This window comes from Chiroxiphia lanceolata, chromosome 6, assembly GCF_009829145.1.
Source record: "Chiroxiphia lanceolata isolate bChiLan1 chromosome 6, bChiLan1.pri, whole genome shotgun sequence".
Lineage (NCBI taxonomy): Eukaryota > Metazoa > Chordata > Aves > Passeriformes > Pipridae > Chiroxiphia > Chiroxiphia lanceolata.
The window spans coordinates 13,828,524-13,848,909 of NC_045642.1; the positions used below are offsets into that span (position 1 = coordinate 13,828,524).

General features: G+C 35.7%; 1 protein-coding gene across 13 annotated transcripts in view; it reads right to left on the reverse strand.

The window, feature by feature from the left end:
* SOX6 (SRY-box transcription factor 6) overlaps window positions 1–20,386 on the reverse strand; it is a 375,013-nt gene that overhangs the window by 249,343 nt on the left and 105,284 nt on the right. For 9 of the 13 annotated variants that reach the window (XM_032690275.1, XM_032690284.1, XM_032690282.1 and 6 more), the window contains exon 1: window positions 13,627–14,099. The exons of the other annotated variants lie outside the window; for them this stretch is intronic. The gene's annotated coding sequence lies outside the window, so the exon portion shown is untranslated. Of the gene's footprint in view, window positions 1–13,626; window positions 14,100–20,386 lie in introns of those variants that run through there. 13 annotated transcript variants of the gene reach the window in all.

Consider the following 20,386-nt stretch of genomic DNA (forward strand, 5'->3'; position numbering starts at 1 on the left):
ACTGCTTTGATGAGACGTGGCTGTGTAGTGAGATGTACAGTGTTGACCAAGTGGTCTCACTGAAGTTATTACTGATCTAAAAGATAAGATAAGGAGTTCATTCCCTGCTCTCACAGGGAACACCATTTCCCAAATTCAATGGGTCACTTCTATCTCCTTCAAAGCCTATAGCTGTAGTTGTAATAAGATTAACAAAAAGAGGTCTCAGATATCACTGAATAAATAGGCATCTGGGGTAAGAAAAAGGAAAAAGAAAATCCAGAAGGCAACTTCTTGTGTCTTTGAAGAGACAGAAGATAGATCTGTGAACTGAGCTTAATGGCAAAATGAGGAGAAATCCCATGTGAAGTTGAATTTATACACACATGACCATCTGTGTGTAGATATATAAATGTATACGTGTCTATGTGTTCATGTCTTTTTTCTTTGTCCATATTTTTATTATATATAAGGTTCAAGTCCTAACTGTGCAAAGAGAATGTGACCCATCCTTGTGACTTTTTTTTCCCTGTACCCTGTTGTCCAGCTGTAAGCTGTGAAACACATCCAAGTTCCTTAGAACGGGGAGTGTTGAGCCAGGCAGTTCAGGCTGAGCTGTTCCAGTTATCACTCCATTGAAAATGAACAAAAAATTCAAATAACAGAGGCCATGTTTGATTCTGGATCTTTCTGGGTTTTCTTTTTCTAGTTCCCACCCCCACGGTCTCACCTCTCTTCCAGCCTTCCCTACTTACCATAAAGTTATGATGCCCTTTGCTATAGTAATGAATGGAATTCCCAGCTTATTATTTTAGAGGCTTAACTGATTCTCAGTGGTTTTCCTGTGTTTAGCACTTATACAAAGAGGCTTTTTCATATGCCTTTCAGCAAATAAACAAATAGGCTTGGAGTCAGTATTCATTTTAATAGTTTCACTAGATAGTCACATTTATTTTTGAAGATTTATTTCTTCTTCTAAGACTTTTGTGTCACTCTGTGTGCAGTTGTACTACACGTCCATCTATAAACCTGGACCTATTATCAGCAAGTAGAATATCTCCGACCTTAAAGTAATCTTTTTATAAAAACGTTTATATCTGCACAATGCTCATTGCTCAAAACTCTAAACATATATAAGAGCTAGAATGTTAGAACCTTGCTTCCCCTTCTGTGAGCTATTTATTTCCAGGTAATCTCAGCTGAGAGCTTTCTAGTGCTGTCACAATGGCCAATTTTATACTGGACATTTTTCCCAATACAGACGTGTAACTATTTGCCTTTTCTTTACTTCGCTATAAATGCCATATGGACAGAAATCATTGAGTCACCAGAACATACATTTATTTTTCTGATATATTATGCTGTTTGATGTCATGTTGACATGTAATTGATGTTGGTTTTGCTTTTTTTTGTCTTTGTTTTGTTTCTTGGTTTCAATAAAAAGAGAATTTAAAAAAGGCTGTAGCGTGATGACTTAAGGCACTGACAGACATGAACATAGTATGCATCTCTTTTATGATGTGCTGCTGAGTAAACGGGTATATTTCTAGTTTTAGATAACATATAGGAGACCTCTGAATTTTTATCATATAATGAAGTATTTGTGTAAGCCTAGCCTATAACCTCAAAAGAAGTTTTTTTGTCTCACGAGAAGTACATAGAGAACATGTTTTCAGTAGGGGCTTAACCCATGATTTAGGAGTCAATAAAGAAAGATTTTCCATAAAGAAATGAGAAAGCAACAATAGAAATAAAATACAACATACCAAATATTAAATATGTTCCATCAGCACAACAGTGTCTTTGTACAGTAAAGAGCAGAAGGGGATGATTAATAGCAAAATGATATATATGTCAAAAGAAAAATAAATGCAATTTAGACAAAGTACACACTTATTAACAGAGAACATCATTTACAGTTATTCAGATGGGAGGAAGGCAAGGATGAAACTAGCAGAGAATGTATTTCACAATGTGAAGTCACATTCGTCTTGGTTCAGGGCTCCCTCCCTCTACAGCTGCAAAATAAAAATACTGGTGAAATCCTTGCTGACATAAAATTAATGTCTAAGTACCCAGTGACTTCAGCAGAATTAGGATTTCACTCAAGCAGCTTCAAGGTGCAGCTTCAGCAGGCAGACCTGCTGGATCACCAATGGGAGTGGCCCCACACTTCCCCCCAGGTTCCTGCAGCAGACACGCTGCAGTCACCGCCAGCTCTGACAGCCTGGGCACCAACCGGCTTTCTAAAGGGGAGCTGAGCCTGTGGACTGCTCCCCACCCATCCTTCTTCTGAATGGCTATTAACAGGGTCAGCAAATGCCAGGGCCCTCCCAGGTGGCTATACCAGGCACTGGGTTTTGGAGCATGGGGAAGAAAGGAGGGACAAAGGCACTTTGAAACAAGCGCAGAGACCAGGTTAAGCTTAGACCAGTGAAAGACAGATGAACATGCCTGATGGACTCAATGTCTGCCCAGGTCCTACCAGAAAGCTGTCACCTGAAATCAACTGAAAGTTGCAGAGACATTATTTCTGCATGGTAGCATATTACGAGAAGGTTTTGGGAACACCTTCTCTATATTTGTCAGAAATCTTATAAAAATGACCAGATGTAAACTTAGTATTTCAGGCATTCCAAATTTTGAGCTAGAATATGTCATCAGGTTATATCCCTCCCTGCAGAACCACAGGGCTACCTTAAAGGTACCCCAACAGTTTGCCAATTCAGCCTGTTTGTGAAAACTGGTGATTCACTTTCCACAATGAAATACATCTACAAACAAGTATACATAAAACAGGAAAAATACAAGGCAGAAAGAAAATTATCATTTCATTCTGCATGCAAGAAACACTCTATATAATAGCTCCATAATCTCTGCCCATGATGCTCTAATATTTCCAAATAAACCAACACAAAACATAGGTGTTTATAAGGTAGGAAAGAAAGATAAACTTTAAATTAAGAAGAAAGTTTGGAGAAGTTGCAAATTAAGAGAAAACAAAGTTCAAAAAACATCCAGTCTCAAAGCTCCTTCTTAACTACCTCTCTCAAAATCTTAAACTGTCCCAAAAATACTTTGATTATGGTCTAATCTACTCTACATGACCTTTGCAGAAATGATTCTTTGCAACTCTGGCAAGTTTCTTTCTCTGCCTCTTTTGTGAGATGAATGACTCCTTCCATTTGCAAGGAAGTTCTCAGAATCTCTGCATTATAAGACTATTATTACTAGAACTCATTGAGCTCTTGCTGTGTTCACAGATTTAAATCTGAAAGCCAGAAATTATAAACATATACCTCATTCAAGATAGTACACGCAGGCAAAGATTATACAAATTATTTCAGTTATGTACATTATAGCTACGAAAAGAATGACATCAGAAATCTTTATTAGCATCAGACAAGAGCCTCAAATCTTAAATCAACTCACAAAATTTCTCTTTTTCTAAACTCCCTTTGATTTCTTTGCCTGTTAAATCCAATTGCTATACAAGTTGGTGCTAGATGCTCTTAAAGTCACACAGAAATTTACCCACCCTGTTTAAATCATTATCTTGATATAATATCCTATATGGAAGTTTAATGGAACACCAGAGACCACCTATGCATTGCTCAAATCACTCATCATCTTGATGCTCCTATAATTTTAATCTCCAGCCGTCAATTGTCTTCAGGATTTTACACTTTTTGAAAACAAATAGTTCTGCACCTTCTAACTGAACTTCAAGTCCACCTGCACTGCAGGATGTGGGTGCAAACATTTAAACAGAAATGTTCCACTCCAATCCTAAAAGACAGCAAGAAAAAAGATAAAAACACCAGAAAGATAACTAATAAAAAGAACTTAAAATTTAACTGAGCATTCCCACTTTCCAAGTATGTAGATGGAAAATAACACTGTATCAACACAGCCTATTAGTTCTCTCTATTAAAGAATTACAAGATATGAGGAGGTCAAAAAAATACAGAAGAATGAAAGCATCAGAAGGACAGAGAATCCTTATAATTATATTATGGACAGTGTCAAAAAACATGAATTAAGTAACTCCCTATCCCCCTCCAAAACCCCAGAGTAGTATATAAATTTTTTGCAGTATTATAATCATCACTCTAGCAATATTACAATATACATTTTATTAACAATCCATTCCCTGTAATGCTAAGAACTATGAAGTAAATTATGATTGTCACACAAGTCTACATTTATATTACACACAATAGTCTCACTAAGGAGTATCCAGGTTTTTATGAAAGTTATGAGGAAGTGATCTGATTTTAGGACTGTCATACTTTTAAGCAAATGTAGATTGACTAAAAGTAAACATTGCAGGAGGGAGCTCATGCTCTAGGCTTCACCAAGCAATCAGCAAGGCATCTGACACGCTACAGAAAACCTGCAAAATCCAGCAAATAAATCTTGTAACACCCATTCAGTATCCTACAAAGCACACAGTGGGGAGCTGACACATTATTAACTGACTGTAATTTTCACAAACTGTAACATACTAAGACCTTTATGACACACATGTGGTGAAATATACTTTTATATATTATAAATGGCCATGTTTTTAAAGCATGTTAATCAAGATACTTCAAATAAATCATTGGGTTAAGTTAGTAACATCAAAAACATTACATATTACAGTAAGAATATTTGGGAAATGCCTCCATCTCATGACTCCACTCTAACAAAATCACAAGCTTTTGATGATGCAGTAATACATAACACGACAAAGGGACTGACTTGAGCAACAGAGAAGATAACCTTGGGACAGGCTACTGTCATAAAGTGGTGCTTCCCCTGAATATGAGCTTTTAAATCAAATTATATTTTATATTAACTTGCTAAAAACCTGTTCTTTCAATGACAGTAAACTCACAAGGGACAACGAAGGAAGGTTCCAAGGAAGACCTAACCCTATCCAGAAGGAAAGAATTGAAGATGATATGACAGAGACTTCATCTCCACTTTCAGCCAAAGCATTTTTCCTTTTGCCTTGGTGAAGATTTATACAACTTTACAGAGGCAAACCTCACCTGCCTCTCTCAGACACAACAAAAAGCAATTCTGGAAATGACAGAATACTGGCTTTTGAAGCCTGACATTGTTCTGCCACACACAGGAATAACTTGAGGTCCCAAAGGTTCATAGAGGAAAATGGCACTTTGCCAACTCTCGTTACTGCCTGCCAACCTATAGATAATCTTCTTGTACTGTACTTCATCTGATAGTTTCACATTTACAACTCTTTAAAATACTCAGCATTTTCTATTTAAATAAAAGTAGACAAGATTAAAAACAAAGCTAAGTAGAAATACAGGCTAGATTTGAAAGCTGAAAGCATTTTCCTCACTATTGTCCATTATTCTTTAATGTATCATTCTGTTTCTGCATGTAGGCCAAAAAAATAAATCCAATGTAAACACAAAAGGCAAATACCTTCTGAAGGCCAGGCAAATATTTGAAAAGCAAAAAAGAGATTCTGCTTTTATCTCTAGATCACCCTACAATTTAATGGTTAGTGGAGAGGGGTTTCTTTTTTCCTTTCTTTCTTGTTTTTCTTTTTCTCTTTAGTTCAGGGAATGCAGCAGGGGCAGGTCCACACTTCATAGTTCACAGAATGGTTATCAACCTATAAATTAGAACAATGGGATAACAAATGTCGCATAACCATATTTGTTGCCAAGCAGAGAGAAAAACTGCCACTATAAAAAGTATATGGCAACAAAACAACGTATTGAAAATCTTGATCCAGTATTGTTTCCAAATTATGAAAATTATATGCCTGACTTTGTAATCTGATGTTTGTAATTTATAAGCAAAGTGCAGATGCCTGTATGGAGCTTGATTGTCTCAATGAGGTTTCATGAAAGGTAACACCACTCCACAGACTAGAGACAAAGACCTGGGCCTTCAGCTATGTCAGTAGTATTAAACAGTACTAAATACAAGGAAAAAAAAAGGTTATCTGTAAGCCAAAATGGTAAAGTTGACAAAACATTAACAGTGAGCCTACAATCACCTAGTACACTTGATGTTAGTCACACAGTTCTCAGGCCACCACTGAACACAGGTGTACAAGTGTTCAGTAGTTCTATATTGATACTCTCGAGCCAACAGCAATTCCGCAAAAACTCTGTAACCTCATAGAATAAGAGCCAGTGCTTTCTTAAACTGCATGCAAAAAAAAAATTTAAATTGTTTTATAGTTAAAATAAAGTCATCTGTGGTAATGTTATTAAAAATATTGATGCATTAGGGTGAGGATTTTTTTTATAGCAACAAATTAAGATAAGGATTTTTGAATTGCAATAACTACAGAGAGAAAAAATACATTTTGGTTTATCACTTTTTTGGAGCAGCAAGAAAAGAAGAAGAAGGAACAAGAATATACAGATCAGAAGAAAAAGGGGATTTCTGTCTCAGGGTTCCATAATAAAATATGGTTTAACTCTTAGTCTCTGTATATGAGACAGTATTAAGCAAACATATACACCATGAACTAAAATTTTCAGTTTAATTAGTTATCTGGTTACAGTGAAATTTGTTACAGCATTTGTTGCTTTGTCCCAAATCAGTTTCTACAGTAAGCTAAATGGTGTAATCAATGGCCAACTTAATTCTCACTCAGTTATCCATACTCAAAGATCTTCTCTTATACAGATAAAACCACCTGAGAATGAAATGTCTATGTTTAGGTTCTTCATTCTATATTTCTGTGGTGTTGTCTTATACTCCTTGACAGATTACGTATGATATCACATGCTATAACAACTTTTAATATATGATTTTCAACATGCAAATGTTTTTGTAAACACTAATATAAAATTATTGCATAACAAAGGATTACTTGTCTCTAAATTTTCATCTATATATCTCTGATTGATTATGGATTCATAGGAGTTATTTAAGGGCCATGTGCTTTCAAAAAACATAAAAGCAACTATACTTCAGAAAAAAAGTCACTGAATATAAACAAAAAGAAGTTACTTCTAATCACCTGTCCACTAACTTCAGGGATGTAAGAAAACGTTTCATATATGTTCAAGCTGTGAAGTGTATGTACTTCATCGGTTTTTATTTGACAGAAAAGTGATAAATACTCCTTTTAACTAAAGAGGTCTGATCAGAAAAGCAGGATTAATACTAGAAAATAGAATTAATACTTGCCTAGTCTTTTAAGAAACATTTACAAATAAAAGCTATTAAAAAAAAATATTTTCCAGCAAACATGAAGAATCTAACTTAGCATCTGAAAGCTATTTTGATTAGGTTAATTTTCAGTTTTCACAATATAATATCACATTAAGATTACGGTATTGGCAACAGAATAAATGAGAAAAGGAATTATGTTCCAGACTATTACATAAATTAGGGGACACCAGCCCTTCATGGGCTACTACAGATATTGCCAGGAAGGTAGTTTACTCGAGCTTCTTCCCTTGAAGCCTTTTAAAAAAATTTAGAAAACAGGAAATAATATTAAAAAATAGTTGACAAAGCGTATTGATAGTATCTCTATAATCTCTAAAAGCAACCTTAATAATATTTTAGCTAATAAGTAAACACATACAATGTCCAATTCTCTATCTGTTTAATACTAGAAATCCTGCAAGTGCAAGGTAGAAAATGGGGATGGTTGCTATGCTAAAACTGACCCACACACTTCACAAGTCAAACTGGTAGCAACAGCCTGGAAGAATTGTGAGCGTTCTCATCTACTACTGGTTTTACCCAGGGATTCTCAATAATTTTTGATGACTATATTAATCCTCTAAATTATAGATTATCATGTCTGAAAATAGAATGATGTATAAGACAGACAATACTTTTAAGGGAGTGTGAAGCTTTGTGCCTAATATTAACATGAAAATTACACAGGGTATTACTGTGCACATGCACATACATGGCCATAGACTGACACATATGTAAGTTCCCATACATACATATGCAACTACGTGTACATATTTGCATAAGTAGAAATACATATAAATAATTGGCAAAATGGACTTATATCCACATATTTATGTAGTTGTGTGCATGCTTATATACACACACATAAATATGTAGATAACAAGATCTATAAGCTGCATATAACTATGTGTTGCTTAGACAGACACAGATATACATCATACGCATGGAACTCACTAAGCTAATTGTTACTAATGAGAACTGCAGTAACGGACACAGTGCCTCATATGACCACGGTGCTTGCTCACAAATTTTCTAAAGCACAGATCACTTCCTACTCTGGTTCTAAAAACCACAGTACAGGTTCACAAAGAGACATATTTTTTTAATAACAATAAACAGCTTTTTTTTTTTATTTGCCTACTGTGTGATTCAGTCTCTCTAGACTTGGCTGGTATCGGTCAATCCATTTTGCAGTTTTAACAGTTTTTGAGGAGGTGTTCAAACATATAGGTATATCTTTTAAACTGAAACTGTTGCTTCAGTGCTGGAGCTGCAGAAGTAAAATCCGAACATCACCACTGATGAATCAAAATTCAACTAAAAAATTAACAGTAAAGGTGAAGTAAAGCAAATCATTCTTTCTACATATGCCTCTATGTTGTTGCAAGAGTGCAGGTAATTTTATTTCTACAGCTTCTATGATCATCTGCGACCTAAGGCATGTTGATTGTATCCTTAAAGGATAATGGTGTGATAGGGCAAAAAAACATCCAAAAAAAGGCTCAATAATTTATTTGCTGGCACCAGATTCCTTTCTCACTTGTTCCCTGAAAACATCAGTTGTAGGAAGATGAGAAAATGACATTTCTCATACAATGCACAAATTATTATTGATACTAGTAGTCAAAGTACTAACTTCTTATTCTTTCTTTTCTTGACTTGTTAAAAACTGCTAAAAGCAGATAGCAGAAGACAGAGGACACAGTAACTCTGGATTACATGTCACAGCTGTAGGGTGCAGGAGAGAAAAACCCTGATGAAGTCCATATACTCTCTTTAGAACTATATCAGTATAGCTCAAAGCAGAATCTGATCCTCCCCAAAACCCAAAACCGCTATTACTGATGCTTGTTTCAGTTGACTTTGACATCAATTCCAAAATTTAGCTCTTTCTTTGAAATAGGAAGTCTAGGCAACTATGCACTGAATGCCTAGATCTGAACCCTGACAAGCAAGGGAAGCTTATTATTCTCCTTCTTATAACACAGCAGCTCCCTTCCTAATAGGCATTTAGAACAAAACAATGTTTCTCTCCTGTAGGGTTTTATTTGGCCTTTAGATTAAACAACACTCTAGGTTAGTAATCAGGTTTACCAGGGAGTTGTCATGGGGTCACTAGCAGCTACTTTGCTTTCCCTCAAGACTGTGCTCTGTAAGGTGATGAAAGTATTAAACAGACTACAACTGATGGGAAAAGCAGAAAGAAAAATCAACAATATCCTAAAAATATTTCTTTTAAAGAAAAAGCAGTCTACTGAAAAATAATAGGCAAGAAAGATTCAGTATAAACTCTAGTAAATCACGTATATTACCTCAATAAATGCTAAAAGCCTATACTTGCTTTACACTGGTAAAGCAAGAACGAAGAAATTGGTGATTTAGCTCACATTTTTCATGCAAAAAATTGGGATGTATGGTTATACACATGGCTTTTTTTTAAATCCAAGTTAACAGGGAGGTAGAACAAATGTCTTTAAATTGGAGCTAAATAAGCACAGTCCTGATGAAAACTCTGCTTTGGAGGAAAAAAAAAAAAAAGAGCATAAACAGGATTTGGCTACTGCAGTTCTCACTAAGTTTTAAACAGATGATTCTTCCACTGTAAAATGATAAGAAACTTACACATGGACATAAACTATTGGACAGCACATAGACTGTTATATATCCTTTACTTTATCCGTCCCTGTTCAGAGGTAGAAAGGTCAAAAGGATGCCACTGAGCAGTAGTGGCATCTGTGCATGATAGCTGCTGCTGAAGTGCCCAGCTTTGGCCTTCTCCCAGCACCATGGAGTTTGGTTGGTTGACCTATTTAATCGGGAGCACCCTGAAAAATCTCCTCTCTGTTCTGAACACCACTGTTTGCCTCCTACACCGAACACCTCATCACTCCAGTTAGTAAAACAGACCCATCTGTGGGACAACACTCAATCTACTGTCCTTTGGCTCTCACAAATCTGGGTGAATTTAGTTAGGGCAAATTTGCTGTGCGTTTCGTTTTGCTTGGTTGGTTTTGTTTGGTTTTTTAGTACAATTAAAACATTTTGGTGTTTAGACTAGGTAAGTTTAATTTTTTTCCAGCTCTAACATTTTACAACATATTTTCTTCTAGGAGAGTTCTAATGATTCTATATTCTTTAATATATTGTAGAGATAGACACCTATATGCAAAGTCACAAGATCACCCTGAATTTGTCCTTTTTCATGACACAATCTTGTAATTTTATGTCTGACCACTCTAAGCTGCTGATGCTCCATAAGGACTCTGTAAAAGCTGAAATTGTTCGTGAGGATTTTTGGTAATATTACAGCCTGAAGCAAGGCTAAGCACCAGCTGCACCATATTTATCTACTTGTTTATGAAAGAGTTTCCCCCTCATTGTGTGGATAACTGACCTTAGCCACAGCTAATAAGACATGAGCTTCCTTGAACTATGCAGCTTTACAGTGAATCTTATAAAATACTTCAGTGTTATCCATGTAGCTTCACTGAGCTTCTAATGAACTGAAACACATTCTCTCTCCAGTACTGTCATCACAGACAAGGTGTGGTCCAAGAAGCAAAAATAACCTAGCCCAACCTTTGCTTTGGCCTTTTGTTTCTGTAGACAAGCTTCTTCTTGGCTACCGCCAGGCTTTTATAAAGTAGAGAATCAAGCAACGTACAGATATTTATGCTCCACCCTACCCATCATCTCCTCTTACTGCCCTGAACGTAGTGGCAAGAATGGCTTACTGCAGGCTAGCTGCTTCAGCAGCCTCCCTTGAGTGCAGCTGTGTTTCCAGATGCGTGTCTAGTTAGTCAGAGACCTGTGGAACTTCATCTCTCCTCAACCTTAAGTCTTTAAAGAAGTTTGGAGCTACAAGGTCTGCGTTGAAGAAAATACAACAATTTCACTTAACATGAAAACCCTGCTCAGTCAAACTAGTTCCACTAAATCAGAAGATGTCTTATCAACCTATTCCAGACATGTCTAACTTTTTTACTTTTTTTTAGTTTCTTTTCTGCTTTTTTCTTTTTTTTTTTTTTTTTTTTTTTCTGTAGTACACAACTGAGAACAGCTACAACTGGCAAAAAAAGCAAAGATCAGGTCAGCCATGCTAAACTGACTTGTATGGGGACATTTTTCACAGGTTACACTACCATGCTGTTGAATTTGAAATAAGTCACTGGAATGGGCACAAAAAAGACAGTTTCTGCTTGATATCTTTTGTTTCCATTTTTTATTTAAGGATATTACTTTTATCCCAGTTGATATAAATAATAAAAATTAAATAACACCTAATTTATGCTGGTTTACTTTTGCAGGGGGTCAAGACTGTTTCTCTTCAGTTTTAAATTTTTAATTGTAAAATGGTTATTAAATTCTGTCTGTTGAACCAGTACAGTTGCTAAAGCTCAACTGTCAACTACATATATATACACAAAATACCATAAAACCTGAAATACTACTTCAAAATCCAACCAATTTGTCTAATTTGTTGGTTAGTACATACATAAGTAATATAATCACCTTAATCATTCCAAATAAGCACACAGCGAGTTTCATTTTGTGTGTGTGTGGTTTTTTTTTCCCCAGCAGCACTTTACTAGTTGTTCCTGATGATGTTCCAAGCAGAGCATTCCAAAGAGTCACTCGTGCAGGAAAACAGTTGAGCTAAACTCAAGTTACCAGCTCTTTTCTAATTTTAAGTTTAGCTTTCCCATTCTGAAGCAAGCATTCCTCTCCAATACTAGTTAAAAGAGCTTATCTAATTTAACTTTCATTTTTTTCCTTAAACATCTGGGAAACTTCATTTCTCTAATCAGTTTCTTACTTTCCTCCACTAATTACAATCTTGTTTTTTCTACGTATATCATTTCCTGTGTGATAATTTTTTCACCATTGGGTTTCTTGCTCTTTATATATTTCCTAGATGCTGGTGTTCAAACTCAGAAAAATGCAGCTTATTTACGTCGCCCCCACTCTCCTTAAAAAACTCAGCTAAAATGTGCCACAAAAAGTTATTTGCCTCTACGTGTGTCTGAATATTTAGCACAGCTTCCAAAATGCCGCCATTTGTTGCCCTGATAGCTCCATCATCAGCAAATTCTAGGATTTTAATTTACTCTAACATGACAAGACGCCCTTCAGAGAAATTGGCCACCAGCTGTCTCTCTGCTCGAGGAGGCCAAAGTCACACGCAAAACAATGACGCTTGTCAGACAAACGCCACTTCTCTGTTTCACTTTCCTCACTGCCTCCTCTTCCTTTCTATTTCTCCTTTGCCCGAGGCCATATCTTAATCCCATTCCCCAAATTAAAAGGTTTCTTCCTTTCTGTATGGCTCATGAAAGGCTACCACATAGAACTACATTGCTATAGGGGCTCAGCCTTCAAAGTTGGAATACTTTCAGGTTTTATCTGTATTTTCATTCTTGTATCACCCTTTCATATAGCTTTCAGGCTATTTCATACATAATAGGCTAAAGTCTGGAGATGATAAAGTCTTTTTCACTGAGTCAGATACCGTAGTTACATCATATGCATACTGAATTCTATTCTACAAACAAATAAGGATTTTTTTTTTTAAATTCTACTAATTTAAGTAACAGCATACAATGCAGTAAAAGTTATTAAATGTTGTATATAGTCATTCTAGTCTCCACAGTAACAGGCTATCATTTAAGAGATTTTGCATTCCCTCATAACACACTAAAGAGTGGAGAATACATTGAAAAGAATAAATGCTTATCATACCTATTCTTTAGTATCAGGGGCACAAATATAACGGGCAAATTTGAAAGCTGACCCAAGACAGGGTTTTGAGTTTTTAAAAAAATTACCAAAAATATAAGAAGATTACGTTTAACTGACCTAATGGTTCAGTTTGCATTTTCTGTATAAACACAGTGGTATGTTTACCAAACATCCATTTCCTCCTAACCCCAGATCATAGATTTTTGAAACCCCACAAAAATAAAAAGGTTTTTTTAATGAACACAATTGTGTTCACAATATCAAAACAAACGTGAATAAATCATTCATACAGTGTGAAAATTGAAATCTAATAACTTGGAATGAAAGAGCTCTGCAACATAAAATTTCCCGTAAACCTCCACAATATGTTCAGGCACAACTAAAGTCAGACTTACGTAATACATGAGCTTGCAATTGCAAAGGACTCTTCAGGTTTTGTAATCAGTTCTCACACTTAACCACAAACCAGAAAAGAATTGTTATGATATTTTACAGTTACATACATTGCATAGCTTAGAAATATATCTTCTTACCAAAGTTAAACACAAGTTTAATTTCTTTCATTCATTTGAGGAAACTGAGGATCAACATATGCTGTTTCACATGCTGATACTTTGGTAAAATAACAAAGATTATTTTAAAAACTAAACTCTCTCGTAATGAAAAACAGAAAGAAAAGATTTTATTCCTCTGAGAAGATGATTAGCTTACCTGGTTTTGCCATTCCACACCGACAGCCCGAACAATATTATCAGCTCTTCAGGTACTAATTCTTGCTAACTGGAAGGATATTTTCTCTCTTGCTGGATTAATAATCAACTTTCCTGATAGTTCATTTGTAATTCTCTGCTGGTTAACCCTTTGCAGGGTTCCCATTTTGAACTAACCACCCTACACTGTTCAGTTCATTTTAATACAAAAATAACAAAACATATGATAGTAACTACATGAGAATTAAATAGTAAGCTAAAGAGAAAAAATAAGAATAGATTATCTTAAAAAACTAAAAGCTTATAAATACTTCAAACCAGACTTTCTCTGAAGGACTACTTACTAAACCTAGGAGCCAGTGAAACAATGCATCAACAAACTGGAAGCTGTAAAGTCCAATGGCTCATACGACTGCACACTCCCATGAAGCTACTGCTCGACCTCTCATCTTCAGTAAACGTGTAAGTATGACACATGCCTGCTTAATTCTGAAAATAACATCTTTTATTATTGGATAGTGTGCTGAGAAATTACCACAGTTATCAGTTTGTGCAAGGCCACCCATCTGTGTTGTCAGAAAGCAAGAGTAAGAGTGGCCAGGAGTAAAAATGAGATAAGAGGGGCCCAGAATAGCTAAAAAGGGGAGTTCAAATGAGGTCAGAACAGTTTAAGATGGGATACCTAGAAATTATATGTAATTTTATTTTTCAAGAGTAATAGTAGCAAATTACATATATTTCATTAGTTTCATAAAAATTCAATATCTTTTGTCAGTTTTGTTGTGAAATGAGTAAAAAGATTATAAAACAACCTGGTAAAAGGGTTTAAAGAGCTCATATAAGAGGGTGAAAAATTCTGGAAATGGTGACCTAAAGAAACTAATCTTTGGGGGATATCAGATGGACCTTGGGATGTTGATTGTGGGCAGAGGTACAAGGAAGAGAAAAATAAACTTGTTGCATAGATGACTCAGGCATAATGCTGTAAAAATAGGGAAATAATAAGAAAGACTTTAATTTTTTTTTGAGAAAAAAAATTGGGGTTTTTGGATTCTCTAGAAAAAAATAAGAGGTGACAGTTCTATTTACTAACACAAATGCTTTCCTGGTGAACTGTGCTATAGCTGTTTTATTAAATAATACCACAGAAGTTGTTTTTTCCTTAAGACAAAGGGACAGAGTGTCCAAAAGCTTCTGCATAGCACAGATGAGACTATCTATTTCCCATTGTATAAGAGTAGTCCTATAGCTAATCTATTTTTACACCACTATAGGTCTCTGCTCTCTATTCAGTAGCACCTAATACAGTCTGCTATAAACTTCCTACAGTATGCTGTAGAATTTATGATAAAATGCTGTAAAGTCTTGAAGCAAATTTATTTCATATTTATAGTTAATTTTATTCTGTCTGCGTTTGAAGGAAAACCTTTTAAGAACGCCAATAATGTGAGAAAGCTACAACAACTAAATTTATTGTTAAGTATCGCATCAGTGGTACTCCTGGGGGCTCTTCTTCATGGGAAGAAAGCTTAAACAACATTTTCTAACACATTGGATTGCTTCCCAGAGATGTGATGGCCTACAGAGGCAGTGCTGAACAAAGCAAGCTGGAACAGTAAGTCAGTAAACAACCCTTTTCAGAGAATGGCCGCAAATAAGTGCAACTTTGTTTAATAAAGGCGAATTATAGTTATCTTTTGTTCTTTAGAAGGTGCATTATCTTTCTCTCCTGTTCCACCTGACTAAGCTGGTAGTATCTTTTCTATCACCTGACTGAGTAGTTGGCTGGAGATAATGGGACAAAACAATCTGCTATTGTTACGAAAGACAATGACCTTTCATGTCCTTGGAGCTCGCTGTGACCTTTCATCTTTCCTGTCCTCCAATGGTCTCTCCTAACAACTAAAACTACACCCTGTTAGGCTGAATTCCAGATTGTCATAAAAAGCCCCGTCCCTTCGAAACAAAACCAATTTTTACACCAAGGTGGAGGAGAAACACAGGTCCATTGTTCCCTCACAGATGGAAGTTAGAGTTACTAAGGCAACAGCTCTAATCCCCCTTTTTACCACCTTTTTCACATCATTGGCCTATCAAGTGTGCTACCTTTTAACTCATAGGCTCAAAAGCTGGTAGTCTAACTGACTGCCCTAATTAGCTACGATTTTCACAGTACAGACAACATGATGAGCTAATCGAAATTTGCAAAATAATGACGTACCTCCACCAAATATTCCTCCTCCTGAGGCCCAGTCTTAGAATAACAATAATGAGACCATTATTAGAGGAGGGCATTAAAATGCTGCACTGCTGCTAAACAGAGAACTTAATTGTTCTGGTCTTGTCCATTGAATCAACAACCTATTGTTGTGGACTTGAAAAATAAAGGACTGGAGAATGGGTGCCATAATGATTGGTCTGTGCTGCCATACCAGCACTCTGTAGAATTGTTTTCCTTTTGAAACTCTTGATGGACTAGTAGTTTTGTTTAAAAGTAATATAAAAGCCAATTGTCTGGATAAAAAGTCCTATTTATTGAAATCTTTAGAAGCAGTTGCATGGATTTGTTCATGACCCCCAAGATAAAAACATAGAGACCATAATAATGCTATTTGTGACGACCAGTTCTTGTAGCGACACTAGATAACACTGTCCTGTCTAGCTATTGCAAAAGGAAGGAAGGCATTTCCTTTGTAGACAGAAATCATGGCAGAAGGTCAAATAGTAGACAGACCCAATTCATCTGTAATAAAGGAAGATGTTTTATTAAAAAAAAAAAAAAAAAAAAAGATGACATATTTGGGGCATCATTTACAATTCTGGGTTTAAGACAAACTGATAAAGGTATCCCTAAGTCAGTCACAGGACTTTTTTTTTTTTTATTAGTTTGTTAAACACTAAAAATGACAGACCTTATTTTTTTCCTTCACCTCTTCTATAATACACTAAACTTTGTCATTGGGAAACTGAATAATATACACCTTGAAATGCAGTGACTCAACTGATGTCACTTGTAACTTACGGTTAGCTTTGGATATTCTTTATTTAAATTCGGGACTGGGAAGAAGAGATATGTAAAATCTCTGGCATGCTTTTTAATCTTGGGGGGTTTTTAATTGATAGAAAATTAGAAACTACAGCTTTTCACAAAATGTTTAAATCAAACATGATCTTGAGAAAGAAATATTCTCTCAAACCAAAAATCATAGTTTTATGACATAAAATCATTGTTAATTAACACTATCCTGGATTTCTCTCTTTGTTTTCACTGTTCTATTGCAGTAAAAGCTTATAAGAAACAACAGATTTACATTTTGGAACAGAAACTAAAATCATGCCTTATTGTATTTTTGTAGTTACATCTCTTAATACATCTTTCTACACAAAAATTTCTCAAAAATAAGCTATGACTCTAGGTTAATATAAACAGTGAGAAACAATAGAATTTGGGCTTGCAAGAGTATCCATTGATAATTTGCTATTTACTTCAATGGGAAAAAGTTTAGGTTTTAATTTTTCTTATTCTTATCAACATATTGTAAATCAGAATGAGAAAAATAATTGTGAAAGGGGGGGGAAAGAAAGAAAACTTAAAGGTTAACCCAAAAGGTATTTTCAGCAGTTCTTAGAACTTAGCTCACATAATGTAAAGTTGTCTTGCACACACTCACAGCACACCTTTTCTTTAAAATCTTTTCTTTTGTAAATTGAAAAATGCCTCATATAAAGCAGTATTAAATTGTAAATAAGACCTCTTGATTCATTCAATCCATGCTTTGCTCCATTTATCTTCATCTTGTTAGGCTAAATTAATTAACAATCTCTGTGTTGCACACTTTCTCTTTTCATTACATCAAATAATGGCCTGGATATGGGAGAAAACTCTCACCGCAGGGATCTTGAAATACTACCTTGAGGAAGAGTCTCTTACATATGTATTGCTTTAGCAATACTAACTAGCTAGATGTTACAACATTTATTAAGTGGATCCTTCACCACTTTAAAATAATTGTCCTGATTTTGTAAGAAATGAAAATATTTTTTAAAAAAAAATCAGGGACTTGCAATAGATCATGTTTACAATTTGTGAGCCACAAGTACTTAAAAAAAAAGGAAGTACCTATATTCATCTATACTTTTAATCGACGCTTTATTTATTATAAAAAACCTGCAACTTGAATGCAATTTCTGGCCAACTGTGTATACAGTCCCAAACATATTAATGTGTCAAGTTACTCGAACCAAGTTACCATATTATTTCTTTCTGAATGTTCTATATATAATCAATTGTCTGGGACAGTTTCATTGGTAAATCTGGTTATTTAGATGCTGTAATGGGGAGCAATGTGGTAAACTATCAGTCAAGTTTTCCTCCTGTAACCTACATTATGGCATCCAGAGCAAAAGGACAAAACAGCAAAGCCTTTTTTAATCTCACTCTGATCAAACAACCCTCTTTCTCCAATCACAGCTTTGTGCGTGATATCTTTCTGCTAGTGTTTCTTATTTAATTAAAACAGACACTGACAGAAGGACATGGATTAGGACTGTAATGATGCATTTACTTAGATTAATCGGAGGCTCCTTTTGGAGTAATGGCTTAAACAAAGAACAAAAGGAAATTGTTATGAAACAGCCTTTTATCCCAGGCAAAGGTCAAATTATGAGGTTTTTAATTTTGTCAGCCTCTGTTATATTGGGCCTTGCTACTGGAACATGAGAAGTGCTTTTCTCCCCTTCTCCCCCGAGCCAAGCCAGTTATTATAATACAGCCATTAAAGCTGCAAATTAAAATGTCTGATTTTAAAACAGGTTGCTCAGCTTTCAAAATCCTCTAATTAGCATGTTGTGCATTGTTGTGAAGGAAAGAAACCTAAAATGCTAATGACCTGCTGCCAGGTGACCACACTGCTGTGCAAAATAATACAGACTCACTCAAGTAGTAGTAATACTAATAATACCCAGCTCTTATGAATTACCCAACTCCAGGTCTACTCTGCACCACATGTGCTTAAAGAAACAAGCATGCATCCAGCCAAAGATCAGAGTTCAGTAGTCAGCACAAGAGATTGTTGTATGTTAACTGGAAAGAAGTGTGTGCCATTTCAGACACTGCAAGGCAGGAGAAAAACATTTGAAACCACCATGGGCCTGGCAATACTTGGACCCGGCACAGAGAAAAGCACCGAACGGAAAATTCTTACCCTCTTGGACAGAAACTACAGATACACTTCTGTAAATCTCAAAGCAGACAGCCCCAACTTGCTGTGATGAATTCTACTTCTGTTTTTTCTCACAGAAGGGCAGCAATGCGTGAGAAGACCCCAAATACAGGTATATTTTTTCCTTTTCCAGTTTACCGTTCATTGCAACAAGCTTATTCAGCACACAAAATTAAATCATGATTTTTCCTTAAAATATGCTACAGGAGAAAGTCTGATAATGTGTCTTCCAAGACTCAAACCAAATAGAAAACATTTTCTTAAACCTCATGGCACTTGAGGCTCTAGGTTTTTGAATATTTGATTTGTAGCAAACTTACTGCACACAAAATTTCAAAAGAAAAGAGCTCTTATGTCCCAGTGAGAAAACATAGCTTAAGTGACTTCCTTTTTTTGAAACTGTAGCTGAAAAAAATGTTCATAAGTCTTCTGTGCCACCAAAACTGTACTCAGATCCAAGCCTTCTCCTGTCACACAGTCCACATCTCTGGCAAGCTGAAATGTCACACAGCACCTAGAGAGGAACACAACCTAACACCAACAAAGCAAAGCTTTGCTGACAGTGCCAACACTGGGTCCAAACAGCAGCAGTAGAGACAGCTGTTCAGCACCACAAATAATACTGTCCTGAAAGGGTAAGAATTGTTAGAAGTGAAGATTAACCCCACTTGACCTGTTTCTTACCAACAGTTAAGAAAAAAAGACTTTCTCTGTAACTTGACATCTTTGCCATGAAGATGCCTGTCCAGCCCCTTCCAAACATACCAGCACAGCGTTGACAGCGTTCTTCAGAGGTCACAGTAGTAGGAAGTTGGACATGATGTCGAACAGCTATGCTGCCCTCGATGTCTGTTCCTTCGCACAAGTCTCCTACCTTTCAAGTGATCCCTAACTGACCATTAAGGGACAAAAAAAGACTGCAAAGGGTATTTTCAGCCGTTTTTAATTCCTTATTGCATTATATTTTACTTATAAGTTCATCAGGCCACAGAGAAGGTACTGTGTGATTTCAAATCCTAATGTCCCCAAAACTGCTACTCAGTGAAAAGCACAATTCAACTTCTCTCCAGATAAATTACAAAGCAGTCAGATTAAGCAAATCATAATATATAAAGGATCATGCATATGGTTTAATCCCAAACTCACATGTCAACACTGTTTTGCTTGTCTCCATTTTACATAAATTCTGCCACCTTGCTGTCACTATACTCCCTCACAATTTAGTTCCTATCCTGACAAAAACCTGACAACTTGCCCTTGAAAGTATTAGCATGATTACATGTAAGCCACTTAAAAGACCTACATAAAAAGGGAAACTACACTTATTTGCAAAGATAGTAATTTTAATTTACTTAATATTCAAATACCTGAACTGCTTAAAAACTAGCAAACCAAATGTTAATAAAATTAGCTATATAGTAGTACTCTATCTAGTTACAAATAGGCTGAATTTCACAGTAGTCTTCTACAACTTTGAAACATCACTGTCATCAGCCAGTACTACCATTTATTTATTTGTTTGTTTAAACTGCTGCTCAG